This window comes from Erithacus rubecula, assembly GCF_903797595.1.
Source record: "Erithacus rubecula genome assembly, chromosome: 3".
NCBI lineage: Eukaryota > Metazoa > Chordata > Aves > Passeriformes > Muscicapidae > Erithacus > Erithacus rubecula.
This window is the reverse complement of record NC_136689.1, coordinates 122,465,413-122,477,899: the sequence shown is the minus strand read 5'-3', so window position 1 is coordinate 122,477,899 and position 12,487 is coordinate 122,465,413. Positions and strand designations below refer to the sequence as shown.

General features: G+C 36.2%; 1 protein-coding gene across 1 annotated transcript in view; it reads left to right on the top strand.

The window, feature by feature from the left end:
- The window catches only part of CNGB3 (cyclic nucleotide gated channel subunit beta 3), a gene marked incomplete at its 5' end in the record, with an annotated part of 98,856 nt that overhangs the window by 54,075 nt on the left and 32,294 nt on the right, over positions 1 to 12,487 (top strand). The window lies entirely within an intron of this gene.

The following is a 12,487-nucleotide window of genomic DNA, read 5'->3' as shown; positions in this document are numbered from 1 at the left end:
AATTAGTAGGTCAAAAATGAAAACTTGGATAAGAATCTCCTTTTCTTGTGATCATACAATATGTTATTCAATGCTTACACTTCCACTGGTAAATCTTGTAACCATGGTTAACATAATTGCTATGTGCTTATGAAACAAAAGGGTATGTTGCTTATTAGTAGAAACAAAATCTGTCTGTTAAAAGGAAATTAAAAACATTTACATTAAACATTGCTTTCTCAGAGGTGTTCTGACTCAGTGTCATGTGTCTATCAGATAAACTTTGTCAGTCTAATTTGAGCAACAGCTTCTAAAAATGCAGTAAATATTTGGTAAATTCTACTGCCAAAACAATTACCCACTAAATTCTGCAGTGGAGTCTGGAAGTCATGGCACTGATGTCATTGCACTCTCATGTGCAAACTAACCAGATCTATTGGAGGGCTGTCAGAGCTGAAGGGAGAATGATTTTTAAAATGTGCATTTGAGAAAATTTAATTCATTGCTTCTTAAGGTTCATGGAAGTGCATTTAGACACCAGTCCTGATAATACCTGCCTTGTTGAGTCTATGTATTCAAATTTGCTCACTAGAATATTTTTTGGGAAATCAACTGCCTTTATCACCTTGAGAAAAGCTGAGAATTTGCATCAAATAGATGCACGTGATCTGAAAAGTAGCAGTAAATGAAACATGCTGAAACCACTGTCTAGCTCTGAGACCAACCAGAACAATACAAAATGCTTCCTGAAAAGTTTGCCAGTTGCTAATTTCTAGGTATTTCCGTACTTGGGAGTTATTTGGAAAAGTGCTAGTTTTATTAGTCAAAGCCATGTCAAGAACTGTGAGGACAGTCAGGATAGAGTTTCATTGTTCACTGTTTAACCCGTACTTGGATACTGTTTAAATAGAGAATAGTAATGAGTTCTATCCCTTGGGCAACATGAAACTGTGTGGTGCAGTCAACAAACTGGAGGGAATGGATGTCATCCTGTCCTTGACAGGATTGAGAGGTGGGCCTACAAAAACCTCAAGGGGTTCAAAAAGACCAAGTGCAATGTTCTGCACATGGGTCACACTAATCACCAGCACCCATACAGCCTGCACCATGAACAGATTGAGAGCAGGCCTGCCGAGGACTGGGAGATACTTTGGTGAATGAAAACTTAGCTATGGGATGGCAAGGTGTGCTCAGAACTCAGACAGCCAGTATATCCTGGGCTGCACCAGGATAAGAAAAGTGTGGCCAGCAGGTCGAGGGAGATGATTCACCCTTGTCTACTCCACTCTGCTGAGATTCCAGCAGAAGTGCTGGATCCAGCTCTGGAACCCTCAGCACAGGAAAGACATTGACCTGGTCCAGAGAGAGACACAAAAATAATCAGAGAGATGGAGCACCTCTCTTATGAGGAAAGGCTTAGAGAGTTGTGAATGTTCCTGCAGTTCTACAAGGAGTAATGATTTTGAGGGAAGATTTAGACTAGGTATGAGGATTAATTTTTTTTTTTTTTTTGTGATGAGAGTAGTGAGACACTGGTTTGTCAGAGAAGCTGAGGATGCCCCATTGTTGGAAGTTGCTCAAAGTCAGGCTGGACATAGCTCTGAGCAGCTTGATCTAGTGGACAATGACCTGGACCAAAGCAGATGGCATGGACTAAATGATCTTTAAAGTTCTCTTGGAAATCAAACAATTCTATGATTCTATGATATTGTTATAGAAATCAAGATTGGCAAAATACTGGTAGAATTTTCTCAACTGGAATTTCAGATTTTGCAGCAGGTTGCAGGAAGGGCTCGCTGAGAGGAGATGGGAGCCAAGACAATACAGCACAAGCAGTGTCCTTACCAACAAGGTTGAGCCTCACAGGGTCAGACACAGCAAACAGAGCAAGATCCTAGAAACAGGTTCATCTACAAGGCAAAGTGATGGACCAAGTTAAGAGTCCATGAAGGAAGGCCAGTCAGGAGCAAAGACAGGGTCAGACAGGGCTGGAGACAAGGCTACAAGACAGGTCCAAAGTCTGTCTAGGAGACAGGACCAGAAACAGAACTGGAGGTGCACACACCTAGACACAGCTCAGGCAGTGACTGAGGCATGATCTGAAGTGGACACAGAGTGTGGGTGGAAGTCCTGCTGGGAGTCCCAGGACAATTAATTTATGTAGATTATTTTCTTATGCAATTTTTGCTTGTTAAAGTGAATAACAATTTTGACAAATGCTGCATTTGCTCCTAAAAATTCCCACAGAATTTTTTGTCCACAAAAAAGAATTTTTAAAAGAAAAGAAAAAAAAATAAAAACAATCTGCCTTGCCATCTGAGCACATCCTCATTTTTTAAAATACTCCAGTACACTGCGATGGACATTAATAAAGAGTAGAGAGACACAACACTGCTCTCAACCACCTGATACTATGTCTGAAAGAAACCCACAAGAATGGATGAGGTACCAAGCACTGAATTACAACCTAGTGACTGAAACATTTAATATCTGTTTCCTAATGGCTTGAACAGAATTGCACACAAATTGGTTCTCTCTGCCAATATATTTTTTTCTCCCCTCTGTCTTTACTATTAATGTAACAGAGCAACAGGCAATTTTCATTAATAGCTATTTGCTAAGCAATAATAGCCTCTGGAAGGGTGGGCTAAGACTACCCTGTCTCTTCATAGCAGAAATAAGGGACCAGAACTCTCAGCATCTCATTTGCACTCTAATAGAAGACAGGGGAATCTTATTAACAAGAAACTAGCACAAAGCTTCAAGGTATGAGACAAAAGGAGTAGCATCAAGTCCTGGAAAAGACAGAGCATGGAAGAAGGGAAACAAAGCATCTGAGAGTATAGATCAGAGAAAATGGAGGGACACAAAGAGCTTCTATGACCTCTTCTCTCCTCTGTGTCTTAAAAGTCTTTAAATCCTGTCGAATTTGTAAGAGTATTCTTCCCAGATTTTGGTAATTGTCCCAGATTACCAAAGATATTACAACGTACTATTTTTACTAAGGCAGTATGCTGAAACCCCAGTAAAAGATCATGAAACCCACTGTGGAAAATACTGCAAAAAGTAATAATCCATATTTGCAGGCTAAATATTCAAGACAATAGAAAGGAAAAAATTTGCAGTAGGTAACTGGGATTTCCTATGCTTTTAGATTTCATCTCAAAATCTTACACATTGTCAGTTATGTTTAGAGAGGAACAAAATATTTTATCTGATATGGCATCTTCAGAATCTAGCTAGTACAAAAAAAAAAAAAAATATAAAACACGTAAAATAAAGTTTTAATAAAATATTAGATTTATAAAAAATAGCATTCCCACACAGAAAGCATACTCATCTGATTCTGCTTTTTCAAATGCAGAAACTCAGCTTTCAACATTTTCCCAAAAAAATGAACTCCAGTACAGCAAAAGTCCATATGACCATGGGAGGTTCAGGCAAACTGACTTCATGCATGTGGTTTGCCTTCCTTATAGCTACATCCTATTACTTAATAGACTCTACCAGTCCTTCCATAAAGAAGATATTTTTCCTCTTTAATTTGGCTAATAGCAAGAAAAGAAAACAAAACAAAGATTAAGAGGCAATTTGCTATGTGGTGCATAGCCAGGTTAATAAAGAGAACTCCTGCTGGTAGCATGTTCTTAGTGAGTAATGCACTTCATTTACCTCAATAACCTAGAACAAGAAAATTACTGTGCTTATTAGTGCTTGCCATCAACTAGTTACAACACATCAATTCAGCGAGTAGATGCACCTTAGAGAAACTATGTCCTATCACAAGTGCAAAATCTCAGCACATTAGTGCTGAGAAACAGACACAGTATCAACCCTCTGCAGAGTCTCCAGAAATCCTTGATTACTCTAGGAGCACCAGGGATGTAGGAAAATGATGCTCGTGGCAATAAACTCCAATCAAATTTAGATGGAGTAAAACAAGGGCACTGCTGGGCCTTACAAAACATTCCAGTTTAAACACAGTTACAAGTACATTTTATGGAGAGGTTAATACATTTCCTTAGTTGTTTCCAGCTAATCACTGCAGTACTTGAAATTGTAAATGGATAAAATGCATCTAGTGTATTTATTAAGCCTGACTGAAATGACATTAATGTGTTAAAAAATTAAAATACTTTTCTTAGCACTTACATTCCCTCTGCTTAGACCTTTTTTCTCAGAGCCTGTCACTTCTACTTCTTGGACTTGAATTTCTGAAATGACTACATTGAAAACCTGAAAATTAAATAGAAAGGTGATGGTGTGCTGTCTGTACCAAAATGGATTAAACTTGCTGTAATCTTTGCTGAGATGTATTTCCCAGAGCTTTAAACTCAATCCAATCTGCAGGATGCAGTTACCCTTGCTATTTAATTTCACTCACTCTGCATGGCAATCAAGTAGGTAGCCTGAAATTAAAAGTAGTGGATTCAGAAGTTTTCCATTGCAGAATAAATGAAGTGAGGAAAGGATAGGAATGTCATTATACAGACTGAAATGCTGGAGTTTTTTACACTTGCATTATTTCAAATCATATACTCATTCATATATATTTATTAATATATAACCTTATCAAGGGAAGGAATTGGGGTTTTTTTTGAATATGTAAAAAAGGGTATAGTTTGTCATAATTTGCCACTGATTGACTTCTTTGATTAAAAGCAATTTCTGTGCATTTTGTGTAAGTCCTCCATTCTCTTAATACTTTTTAAAGAAGAATCCTTTTTGTAAAGGGAGAAATTATAATTTATTCAAAATATTATCTCTGCTACTGTATGTTGAATCATTTGAGGGGGAACAAGCAAAACAATGAGTACTGTGACAGGTACACTACTATACTACAATGTGACACTAGACTACTATTTATATTTAAATAGTATATTTAAATTTAAATTTATATTTAAATTGAATTTGTATTTAAATCACATTTTTATCAAACATTTGGAAATTCATTAGGTCTTTTCTTGATAAATAAAAAAATCAGCTTTAGCAATGTGATTTATAAAAGCTAAATAACTTTTCATTGGCCACCTGGGATGCCAGCCACCAGATCAGCCTCCGACTGGTCCCTGCATCCCACAGGGGAAGCTCCCAGGGACGGGACAGTTTTCCTGTTTTCTGGCCTCGTGTTGCTTTCTCTCAGGTGGCTCCTGGGAAAGGTACATGTACTGAGCTCCTACAGAGGTTGCTGTTTAACAGTTTACCCTAATGAAAGTAGATTTGCAGCAAAGATGGTCACACCAAGGTAATTTTGTACAATTAGCATAGGCAACAATGGCTCATGGCATGGGAACACACACTGAAAATTATGGAATTAACTTCTTAATTCTTAGTCATCACACAATTATTACCAAATCCTTTCTGTTTGGGGAGAAAAAAAAATCACTGAGAAAATTAAAATGTGCAAATCACCAAAAAGTGAGATAAAAGAGAAGGAACAATAAATTTTACCTCACGCTCAAAATGCATAGGACAAATTGAACAAAAAGAAATTTACATTGAGGAAAAAAAACGTTGTAAAATGAAGCTAGTGAAGCACAGAAATAAATTCATTAGGAAGACTATGGAATAGCCATGACTAGACATATTTAAGAAAAGGTTACACAAGAATCTTTCAGGTGTACCTTATCCTGCTTTGAGCAGTGAGGACAGGATATCTCAAACCTCTCTTCAGCCTTATGGTTGTATGTTTATTTTAGGGACTCTGTGTAAACAGAATAATAATGAAAGCACCTACTGAAATTAAGTTTTTCAAATTTGAGACCTTTTTACAACATTTGAAAACATTCAAAATGGGAAATTTTATGGCATTTATATTTTTGTTTTTAATTCCCTGCATATTAAGAAAAACTAAAAGATGGGAAATAGGAGGAAGGGTTTGTGCTGTGCTCATGAATTCTGATCAGCAATGTATCATACTTTGATTAAATTATTTTACATAACCACAAATTAAAGGCTTACATAAATAAGATATGTTTTTGTATTTAAATGTTAAAATGTTAAAAAATTCCTGATAAGTGGCAGATGCTCTAGAAAGATTTAATTACTTATGATGCCTTGTGAGCCTACCTGGAATAGAGGCTAGACAGTGTTAAAGAATAAAGTAGGTATTTATTAAAAGGCCTTTAAAGGACACACCTTAGGCAGCTCAAGAGCCTGGCCCTGGCTCCACCTAAGATGGTCACACGTTTTCACACTTTTATAAGGTTTGGTCCATTTAAATATTGGGGTTAATTGTCCAATTACAGCTTCAGGTTTTGAAGCCCTATTCTCCGAGATTGCTCTTTCCAATAAATGTTGTTCATACTTTTTGGGCCTGAAGCTTCAACAGTGTCCTTGGTTCTCAGTCTGGTAAAGGATTGTTTGTCTAGCTAAACTGTGAGGAGAACTTGCTAACACTTTATATGAAGTTCAGAGTTATATACTAGTGCAGTACAGAATATGGAAAATATGAAAGCTAAAACTTAAGGCATCACTTAGAGATAAGAAAGCCCCAATGACATAACAGCACTTGATTGGGAAATAAATGAGAATTACTTCCTTAGACTATTATACCTTTATTCTAAAGCAATTAGTATTAGAAATTATTCTGTCCTTATTTTCCACATCATAGTAAATAGTTAATTAAATTAAAATAGTTAATTAAATTAAACAACTTTATATTGCCAGTTACCTTAAGGAAAGGTGATTTTTTCATAGCTAATTGATACTTCCAACATTCATGCTACTTTTTTCTACTATTTTTGTAGCTCCTATTGCAGAATTTTTAATTAAAATAAAATCTTATTCACATTTTAATCAGGTACCTCAGAGAGAGTTCCATGTGTTCAGCATTGAGGCAGACTTCTCCTTAGAGAGTACTGTAAAGAAGATTAGAGGATTCACAGATTGTTGTGATTGAATAACTAGGAGGATTGTCGAAGAAGCTGCTGTGGAAAAAAAAAATTGAGCTAGAAAGCAGGAAGATCTGCAGCCTAGATTATTGGATTTCAGTCTGCATTGTATCAAGAAGTTTATTCTGAGTTCAATACCAGTGGATAAGTCGGAAAGATAGTGCCTTGCTTGGACACTGTTGCTTCCATATTTGTTTTGCTTTATGAACACATGAGGTCTGGGAAATGGATGATCTATGCATTTTTTTTCAAGAACACTTGCTTAGGGCCCAAACAAGCATGATCTCTGTACAAAGATTCTGAACTAAGAGAAAGTAATGAATTCCAATGGAAAGATTTCTTTTTATATGTTGACTGCATGAAGCTCAAAAACAGGCTTATGGCCTGTTCTTGCTTATACATAAACCAACCCAAATATTATTGGTATCACTATATTTAAATTAATGAAACAGGTAATCAAATATATAGTAAGACAAAGGAACATCAGTTTAAAATAAAACTGCATTGTGAAGAACAACTCAATTCTAAAATGAAATTATATAAAAATTGTGATTTGTTCTGTTTTATTGCAAAGAAAAGTCAATATAATGCCAGTATTTAAAAAATGCAGCAAATAGAAAAGGATATAATTTTCTGTATCAGTAAAGATGGGTCTTTATCAGACACTTTCCCTTGCTCAGGGTGGATCAGATTAGCTATTAGGAAAAAAAAATAATCACTGAAAGAGTGGAAAGGCATTGGAATAAATTGCCCAGGTAAGCATCTGGATGAGGCACTTGGTTTAGGGATAATTATGATGGTGCTGGGTTGACTGTTGGACTAGATGATCTTGAAGTTCTCTTACAATTTTGATGATTCTGTGATTCAAGGAAAAGATGATAGGTCAGAGGAAGACACTTGTTTCAAGACTGTTAGAGAAATTTAAAATGTAATTAAGGCTTTTTTGAAAGTCCATGAAATGGACTAATGTGTGAACAGCTTGTTCCAAGACTTCAAGATAATATATTTATCTTAGAAACTTACTTTCTTAGCACTTGAGGTTTCAAGATTTTTGGAAGAAGAGGCAGGTGTTAAATATACAGGTTAACTCACTTATCCACTTCCAAACTTTTATATATTTCAAGTTTGTTTGCTGAAAAGGATTCTCTGTCATGCTGCATACATTCTTTTGCTTTCTTGGGAATCACAGCCTACCACAGTACCCATGATTTTAGCTAATATATTCTTGAAGTCTGTCACACTTGTGACAACTGCTCCTCACTCATAGCAAAAGCTGCCTAGAATTCTGGTCATTAAAGGCTTGGAAACTTTCTCCAGACATTTTACTCATGATAATTCACTGTGCCTCTTTTAATATTTATTCTTCTCACAATACTTTTTCTCAGCTCAGATACCTATTTTCCCATGGTTCTCCACCAAAATTTGATCTTATAGGCACTGATCTTATTATGTCTCAGTCTGGTTTTTTGTCCATTTCAAAGCCATGTTCCCAGTAGCCATGGCCATTCTACAAGAATTTCTATGGGAGTGCTCCTTTTGAGTATAGCTACTCAAAATAATTCTCACATTGTCTATATCCCAATATTAATTCTTGCTTCCCTGGCAGTATGTCATATGTGTTCTACAGTTACATTTGCATCAGTGTTTTTCATGGCCAGATTATGTGAGGCTCATAGGCAACTTCCTTTTGACTAAACACTTGGACATTTATCCTTTTGTCACCTGCAACTGATGTTCCCAGCATTTACAAAAAAAACTCTTGCAATTTGATTCTAAGTGTTTGTCTGCAGTTTGGGGCATTTGATTTTTCCTCAGTTCTATTACTTGGACTAAATAATTCAAATTTTCCTCCATAGGAATCATTACTAATTTTAATCTTCCAAATCCAATGTGCTATTAAACATCTTTAGTACACTACTACATTTTGTACCAAAATAATGAAGGATAATATTTTAGCTCACTTCTAAAAATCCCATCAGCATCCTATGCAGATAAAGGAAAAAAATACCCTCTCTCCACAGACAATTCAGAGCAGAAACCTCTCCTCAGGGAAGCTTCTTTGAACTATAGACACTATAATAAAAATAGTGAAAGTTAGCTTTTTGGAATACCTTTGTTGTTAGTGTATTCAGCAAGTGTCTTGCTGTACCAAGCAAGTGACTAACACTGGATTTTTTCTATTACTAGTTTTCCTAGTAATTTAGGATGACTGCTCTTAAGCTTGGAACTCAAGGCTGTTATGGCATTACTCGCACTGTGACTATCAGCAAAAATTGAGGATATGTTTTTGAATCATTTCATGATGCCTGGAATTACATTTTTTGTCTCTGAAATCTTTCTCACCTATGCCATTATGTTTCATGCATTTTTTTTATCATATTCTTCTGAAAATTGATTATCTGAATTAGATTCCCCATAATTTACTCAGAAAAGACATATTTTTTTTTTTTTTAGAGACAGATTGTAAATGCAATCATAAATTACAACATCAGAGCTCAATAAAAGCATTGAGAGCTCTATTGCAAGGCCAAGAATTCTATTTCTATCCAATTAGCAGAAAATTTCTTAGGTGCTGAAAAAAATACTGTTATAAATGAAATCAGCAAAAAGTGCTATGGATATTTTCCAGGCAGCCTACATTTATGAAATACATTTTCTCAGGGGTCACTTGGTAGATAAAATATGGAACTGAACTCAGGTATTCAGTGTTCATGGCCAGAAACAGGAAGGAATTAAAACAGTAGACTGCAACTTAGATAAGGGCAAACCTTCTGCACTTCTTATCACTGTTCGAACTCTTAACACAGAAAACTTTCAAGCCACAGTACTTAACAGCTGTTGCATACATTAGTATACTCAATACAGTATTTCCATGGACTATATCAAGGTGATATTCTATAACGTGATAGAGGTGTCTAAATCTTCTCTTGTGGCTTGGAGAGAATAAAGGCACTGCAATTTTGTCACTAAACAAACAAGTTTAAATCTACAAGTTACAAAAAAAAAAATCAACAAATTAAAAAATATTTAAAAGCTACATTATTATTATATTTCTCATGTTACATATATTTCTATCATTAACCAAAATATGTTTGAGTTAGTAACAAAATTGTGTACATAGTACGTGAATAGCTGTCCAGATATTCATTTCCAGAGAAATTACTTGCACAGGGAACAAACATTTTCACCCTGTAAAGGACTACATGGAGAGTAAGTAATATAGACTAAACTTATTGTAAAATAGGGCACGAAGGTCAGAGATAAATTGCTTAAAGAAAAAACATTCTTAAAGAATAACAGCTTAGAACAAAATCCTAGCACACCATGATGTGAGAGGAATCAAGTTTAATTAAAAGTGATTTAGTGAAGTTTAAAGGTCTTCATTACCCCAGGCAATTTAAAATGCACCCCCAAAGAAAGTACATATACAATAAACATCCTTAAATTAGCAGTGTTCAACATGCAGCTTCTTCTATCTGTATTAACCAAAGAAAATTTAAAGTAAGCATTTCATTACAAGAAAATAATGGAGCAGGAGGTAATGCAAGCCAAATGAGAAGCAGGGCAAAGAAAATCAATTTCTCATCAACTGTGGGGCAAATAATTTTATACTAAGTCACATAGATTCTAATCAGTACCAAATGGAAGCATGGTTTCTCTGCACTACATTGCACCAAATTCATAGTAGAGGAGACTTTAACTTTTGTTGGAAAATCTGTGAAATAAGAGGAAAGTCATAATCAATTTGTAGCTTATTCCTAGAAAGAAGATGGAAAGGGCCTTTGGCATGACATCTAACTATAAAATAGCTATTGACCTGAGCAAATACAGCAACAGCAAAGACTAAGAACTATTTTAAATTCTTTGCATAGAATCAAAAAACTAATTGTGAGATGTTAGCTCAAAACAAGAAAGGATGTCATTACATTACAGATGGCCTGAGCAAAGGTACGATGTGATACAAAAGGAATTGTGATGAGATTACAAAATGTATCAGAACTGGTTTGATAAATCTCCTGTCTGAGAAGTTTTAAGAAATAGACAGTATACAAGAGCTAAATTAGAGGAATGATAAGCATATACTTCCAAACTTTTGCTTCTGCTGCTGCTTCTAACAGCATATCTCCAATGGTTTCATTGCTGAAGGACTTTCACATGCTTAAATTATACTTCTTTGGGCACTGTGATTAGTGTTGAGTCTCCAAAAAACTGCTTCTCAAAAAGCTACACACATCCCACTCTGACACTCTCCTTTTTTAGCTACAGCTCCTTCTGTTAGAGATTTCAAAGTAGGTTTAGGTCTTGAGGAGACATGGTGTTTATTCAAAGATCACTTTGCAGTGGTGCTCATTTCTTCCCTACCCAAGGTACTGTCATACCACTTTCCCCGCTACTCACATTTGGGAAGATTTTCTCAAGAATCCAGACATTTCAAGCATATGTCACTTTTGGTCTGCCACTACTCTTGCTGTGGTCACATCCCTGTGGTACTTGGGACAGAACTAAAAAACTGTTAAGAAAGAAAGAACGATTTCCTGCTGTAGCCCCTATACTGGGCATAGTTTTCAGGATTTCAGTACGGGGTGGCAACTGTGACCTCTTTGAGGAGGAGGAGACTTTGAGTTGCCCTGTGCCAGTCACAGCCATTTCCAGCCATCTCTGGTATCTGTGTGCCACATCAGCTGTGTTGAGTCAAGGATACAGAAAAAAAATCCCATGTCCAGGTCTCTACAAAGAGGAAGTACAAATGTGTGGCCCAGTTGCCAGCTCAGTTGCACTTAAAAACAACCCCAGTCTGCAAAATCAGACAGTAGCAAGTAATCGAGGGTGAAATTTCAAGAACAAGCACAGAAGAGTTGATCAAGAATTGCTTTCACCCAGATTTTCTATTTTACTCTCCAGCATGAATAAAGCCTAATGAAAACAGTTTCTTTGCAGAGTATGAGTTTACAGGTGTTTGAAAATCAATAGTTCTCAGGTTTGAACAAATGCTGTGAGTGCTGGTATATTAGCTTAGTGTTACCATAACCCTGAGGAAACCCTTAGCAGAAAAAGAAGAAACCTCAGCAAGAAGACTAGTGTTTTATTTCCACTGAAAACAGATGCAATTTTTTTCACCTCATGTTAGCCATAACAAACCATTAAAAACATAGATGAAACCAATTTTCCCAACATTAGAAAAGTGAGCATGAGTCCCTCCTCCTCCGCTTGTATTTCTTGTCATCTTTAGGATATTGCCATATAATGAGCATATTTTCATACACACATGTGGAGTGGATGCCTTGTTACTTAGTGAATATATCAGGTAAGCTCTAGGCCTTCCACAGCCACAGTAGACCTTGGTCAACAGCAGCAGTGGGATGCCATTAGTGCAGTAGGATAAACAGGGTACCCTGACCTTCTCTGCTTGAAATAACACACAGACTGCTGCTGACAGGAGCAGGAGGCAAGAGCAGGTAACTCAGGTTTCCACTTAGCGTGAATTGATATGAAAAAGCACTGTGCTCAATAAAGATCTAATCTTAATGTCTGACTTCAGCTCAGAAATAGAATTACCACTGTTCCCTTCCATCAGTTTCCAGTGCATTTAGCCTTTCTTCCCCTTCTGTTCAATT